The sequence below is a fragment of the Chrysochloris asiatica genome, unplaced genomic scaffold (assembly GCF_000296735.1).
Source record: "Chrysochloris asiatica unplaced genomic scaffold, ChrAsi1.0 scaffold00492, whole genome shotgun sequence".
NCBI classification, from domain to species: Eukaryota; Metazoa; Chordata; class Mammalia; order Afrosoricida; family Chrysochloridae; genus Chrysochloris; species Chrysochloris asiatica.
The window spans coordinates 492,724-498,417 of record NW_006409010.1 but is presented as its reverse complement, the minus strand read 5'-3'; the positions used below and the strand labels follow the sequence as shown (position 1 = coordinate 498,417).

Genomic DNA, 5,694 nt, shown 5'->3' with positions numbered 1-5,694 from the left:
ACTGGAACTGCCTGAAAAAAAGAGTTCAGGAGAATGATACTTAGTTACCTCCAAACTATTGGTAGAAAGATCAAGGAAAACAAAGAAGAATTCAGAAAAGCCCTATAGAAACAGTCAAGCAAAATAGATAAAGGATTGCAGACAACACAGAACCTGCAAACAGAAAGCCAGGAGTTTAATACTAAGATATCAGAAAAAGACAAAACTCTGAAAGGGGAAAGGAGTAGATTTTAATCAATGAAAGCAGGAATTAGTGAGTTGAAAGATAAATCTCTCAATACTAGTAATCTAGAAGAACAATCATAAAAAAAGAATGAAAAAATCTGAAGAAAACCTAAGATTCATGTGGGACAACATAAAGAGGAATAACCCAAGGAGGATCGTAATTCAAAAACAGTAAGAGAAAGAAACGCACAGAAAATATAGATGAAAACTAACTGATAGAAAATTTCACCCAACATCATGAGAGATGAGAACATTAAGTATTCAAGAAGCTGAATACCACAGACAGGACAGACCCGAAAAAAATCACCAAGACGTATCATAATTAAACTCTTCAAAAGCAAAGACAAGAAAACAATCCTGAAAGCAGCTCAGAAAAAATGAAATGTTACTTGCAAAATGAAACAAATAAGATTAAGCTCTGATTTATCAGCAGAAACCATGCAGGCAAGAAGGCAATAGGGATACATAAACAAAACTCTAAAAGAAAAAACTGTCAACCAAGAATCATATACCCAACAAAACGGCCCCTCAAATATGACAGTAAAATTAGAACATTTCCTGATAAAAAGAAATAAAAGGACTTTGAATAAAACAGCCAACTTAAAAAAAAAATTCTAAAGGGAATCCTTTGGACCAAGAATCAACAAAAGCAGACAGTAACCAGAGTTAGACATACATGAAAACACCCAGAATTCAGTCCAGATATGAAGGTGTCCAGAGTAGAACAAAACTACAAGACTGAAAATAAGGAATTAGAGATGTCAATCTATGATAAGGACAACTACAAAGTGAAGGGAGGAAAAGTACAGCTACAGAGTTCCAGGTGGCAAGGAGGTTAGTAAATTTCAACATAAAACAGACAATTTTAAATTATGGAAGAAATTAATAAAGTACAGGGTAACCTCAAAGAAACTTCATTGACCTTCACATCAAATCAAGAAAAGAAAAATCCAAGAAGATTTTGTAAACATTAAAACTATGAAGAAATTGACAAGAAAAAATGCATACAAAAAATGAACTCAACACAGGAAAGCATGCAGACCAAAGAAACCAGCATCACCACAAAAAAATAAGCAGCAAAATTACTGCAATCATTTCTCAACTATCAAAAATTACACTGAATACCAATGAATTAATTCACCAGGCAAGAGACAGAGAGTAGCAGAGTGGATAAGAAAACATGATCATTCAATATGCTTTCTACAAGAAACACACCTTACACACAAAGACAAACAAATTAAAAACTAAAGCATGGAAAAAATACATCAAGCTAATGGCAACAAAATGAGCAGGAGTATCAATACTAATCTCTAATAAGATTAACTTTAAGGCAAAAACCAGCATAAGAGACAAAGAAGGAATTATCTCATGATTAAAGCAAGAGGACATATCATAATAAATATCTATGCTCTCAATGAAAAAGCCCCAAAATACATAAAGCAAGCCATAATTGAATTGAAGAACTAGACAATTTACAATAATTGTGGGAGACTTTAATACACCACTTGTGAAAAAGAACAGAGCAACCAGAAAGAAACTCAACAAAGACACCCAGCAACTAAACAATACAATCAACCAACTTGACCTCAGAGATTTGTACAGAGCATTCAAGCAAACAACAGCACAATGCAGATTCTTTTCCAGTGCCCATGAAACATTCTTCACAACAGACAATGTGATAGGCCACAAAACATGTGAATAAATTTTAAAACATCAAGGTAGTACAAACCATCTTCTTGGATCACAATGCTATGTAAGATTAGAAATCATCAATAGGAAGATCAAGGTAACAAAATTGAATACATGGAAACTGAATAACACCCTGCTTAAAAACTACTGGATAATAAAAACACATTAAAAAAATGAAAAAAAAATTATTCTTGAAACAAATGAGAATAAAAACACAACATACCAAACCTTTGTGACACAGAAAACAACAATGCTGAAACGGCAATTCATGGCAATATTGCTGTCAGCACAATATTACTTTCAGCACAAAATGCATACATGCAAAAAGAACCAAAATCAACACATCAATGAAACATCTCCAACAATTAGAAAGAGACCAGCAAAGAAAGCCTACAGGCACCAGGAAAAAATAAATAATAAAGAACAGAAACAAATTAATTAGAAAATAGAAACAAAATAGAAAGAACAAGACAAGAAGCTAGTTCTTTGAAAGGATTAATTTAATTGGCAAACCACTAGCAAATATAACAAAAGAGAAGAGGGAAAAGACCCAAATAACACACATTAGAAACTATGTGGGTGATGTCACAACACAACCAATGGAAATAAAAAAGATAGCAACAGAAAATAATGAAGAGTTGTACTCCAGCAAATTTAAAAATCTAGAAGAAACGGACAAATGTTTAGAAAAATGTAACTGGCCTAACACAGAGTAAAGGAGAAAATTTGTTGAACGGTGCTCTGGTAGCGTAGTGATTATGAATAGGGCTGCTAATCAGCAGTTCGAAACTACAAGCTGTTCCACAGGAGAAAAATGAGCTTTCTGCGCCCATAAAGATTTACAGCCTCGGAAACCCTATGCAGGGTCCCTATGAACTGACTCCAAGGCACATAACAACAACATAACAAAAGAAGAAAATGATTATGTCAATAAAAAAAACTCCAAAAAAACCAAGTCCAAGCCCAGATATCTTTTACTGGTGAATTTTATCAAACATTCAAAGAAAAGTTGACACCAATTTGATCAAACTATTCCAGAATATAGAAAAGAATGGAAAACTTCCTAATACATTTTATGAAGAGCATACTCCTCATACCAAAACCCGGCAAGGACATCACTGAAAAAGAAAATATTTTGGTATAGGCCAATATCCCACATGAACATAGATGAAAAATTCTTAACAAAATCCTAGCCGAAGAATTCAGCAACATATCAAAAAAATTATACATCATGACCAAGTGGAATTATACCAGTGATGCAAGGATAGTTCAGTACTGTTTAAAACAATCAACATAATTCAGTATATAAATTTTAAAAAGGAAAACAACCACATGATCATATTGACTGATGCAGAATAGGCATTTGACAAAAACCAACATCCATTCTTTATAAAAACACTCAACAAAGTAGGAATTGAAGGAAAATTCCTCAACATAATTAACAGCATATATACAAGTCCTGGTGTGGCACTGTGGGTTAATGTGCCAGACTGCAAAGCTGTTTGAACTGCAAGGTTAGCGGTTCAAGCTCACCAGCGTTTCCTTGGAAACCCTATACAGAGTTGCTATGGGTGGGAACCGATTCGATGGCACTTAACAACAACAAAAAATACAAGTCCAATAACAAGAATTACTCTCAATGGAGAGAAACTAAAAACTTTCTCTTTGAGAACAGTAACTAAACAAGGATAATCTTTATTACCACTCATAATCAATACTGTGTTGGAAGACATAGCCAGAGCAATAAGGCAAGAAAGAGAAATTGTTGTTGTTAAGTGCCGTCAACTCAATTCCGACCCTGTATAGGGTTTCTGAGGAGCAGCTGGTGAGCTTGAACAGCCTACCTTGCAGTTCAAACAACTTTGCAGTCTGGCACATTAACCCACAGTGCCACACCAGGACTCCAAGAAAGAGAAATTAAAGGCATCCAAATTGGCAAAAAAGTAAAATTCTATTTGCAGATGATGTGATCCTATATATAGAAAATTTCAAAGACTAAACAAAATTATTGGAACTCATTGAAAGATTCAGCAAGTGGCAGACTGTAAGATCAATATACAAAAATCATTGGATTCCTCTATACTAATAAAGACAGCTCTGAAAAAGAAATTAGGAAAACAATGTCATTTACAATTGTTGTTGTTAAGTGCCACTGAGTCAGTTCCAACCCATAGCGAATCTGTTTAGGCTTTCCAATGAGTGACTGGTGAGATTGAACCACTGACCTTGTAGTTGCAAACCAACCTTGAAATCCAGAGCATTAACCCACAGCACCTCACTAGGACTCCATTTACAATGTTGTTGTTGTTAAGTGCTATAGAGCCAGTTCCAACCCATAATGACCCTGTATACAGTTTCTGAGAAACAGCTGCTGAGCTTAAACTGCCAGCCTTTCCGTTCAAAGTGACTTTGTAGCCCAACAAATGAAATACAAGGGTAAGTCAAAAATAATCCACACTCCAGTTAAATTTAAATGCTAGTCCACATCCATGGCTATTGACAACATTGAGCAAGTACGTGAAATGATTCTCTTGAATAGATGAGTGACAGTGAATTATGTGGCAAATCATTTGCAATTTGGTCATGGCTCTGCCTATGAAATAATCCATAAAAGACTTGGGTTTGTGTGAGATGGATATTGAAACAAATCACCAAAAAGCATAAACAGAAACATTTGGACATCTGCAAACAAAATTTGGATCAATATCAAAAGAAGATAAAAAATTATTTTTTAAAAAAATTGTTACTGGCACTGAAGCGCATGCCTGAAGGGAACATGATGCTTCAAGGCCCTTGGCCAGGACCTGGCAAGGTTCTCCCTTCCCCGTAAGATGAGATGTCACTGGTGTTTGTACAGCAATAACCTGTTCACCCCATACCCCGCCTTAGTGCCCACCATGCACAAGGCCTCTGCTATGGTTATTTTCCTTCATGGATTGGAAGATACAGGATAAATTCATTTGATATTAGCAACATCTTTTTCTGAATCCAGCTTGAATTTCTGGAAGTTTTCTGTTGGTGTACTGCTGTAACCGTTTTTAATTATCTTAAGCAAAAAATTTACTTGTGTGTGATATTAATGATTTCCACATTCTGTTGGATCACTGTACTTTGGAATGAACACAAATATGGATCTCTCCTAGTTGATTGGCCAGGCATGGATGGGCCTTTGAACATATCAGAAGTTCACACATCAAATATATATGCCCACACACACCAGTTATGCCTGTTATATGAAATATAAACATGACTGTGCCTTCTTGGTTTGATATTATTGGACTTCCACCAGATTCACAAGAGGATGAAAAATTGAATCAAAGAAGCAGCAGAAGACATCAAAGCATTGATAAATCAAGAGGTGAAGAAAGGAATTCCTTCTAACAGAATTATTTTGTGAGGATTTTCTCAGGGAGAAGCTCTTTCTTTATATACTGCTCTTCCCACACAACAAAAACTAGTAGCATCATTGGGCTTAGTTGCTAGCTTCCACTTTAGTCCTCATTTCCACAGGGTCCTATCAATGGAGTTAAAAGAGATATTTCTATTCTCCAGTGCCACAGAGAATTCTATCCTTTAGTTTCCCTACTGTTTGAGTCTCTTACTGTGGAAAGGCTAAAAACATAAGTAAATCCAGCCAATGTAAACTTCAAGACCTATGAAGGCATGATACATTGTTTATGTCAACAGGAGATGATGGATGTCAAGCAGTTCATGCACCTGCCCAATTCTGAAACTTCTCGTGTTTGCAGTGTTAAAATGGTTTACAGCTGGAATACCTAA

The 5,694-nt window shown here is 35.4% G+C and overlaps 1 pseudogene; it reads left to right on the top strand.

The window, feature by feature from the left end:
- Positions 1-4,745: 4,745 nt before the first annotated feature.
- LOC102820892 lies at positions 4,746-5,694 on the top strand (annotated as a pseudogene).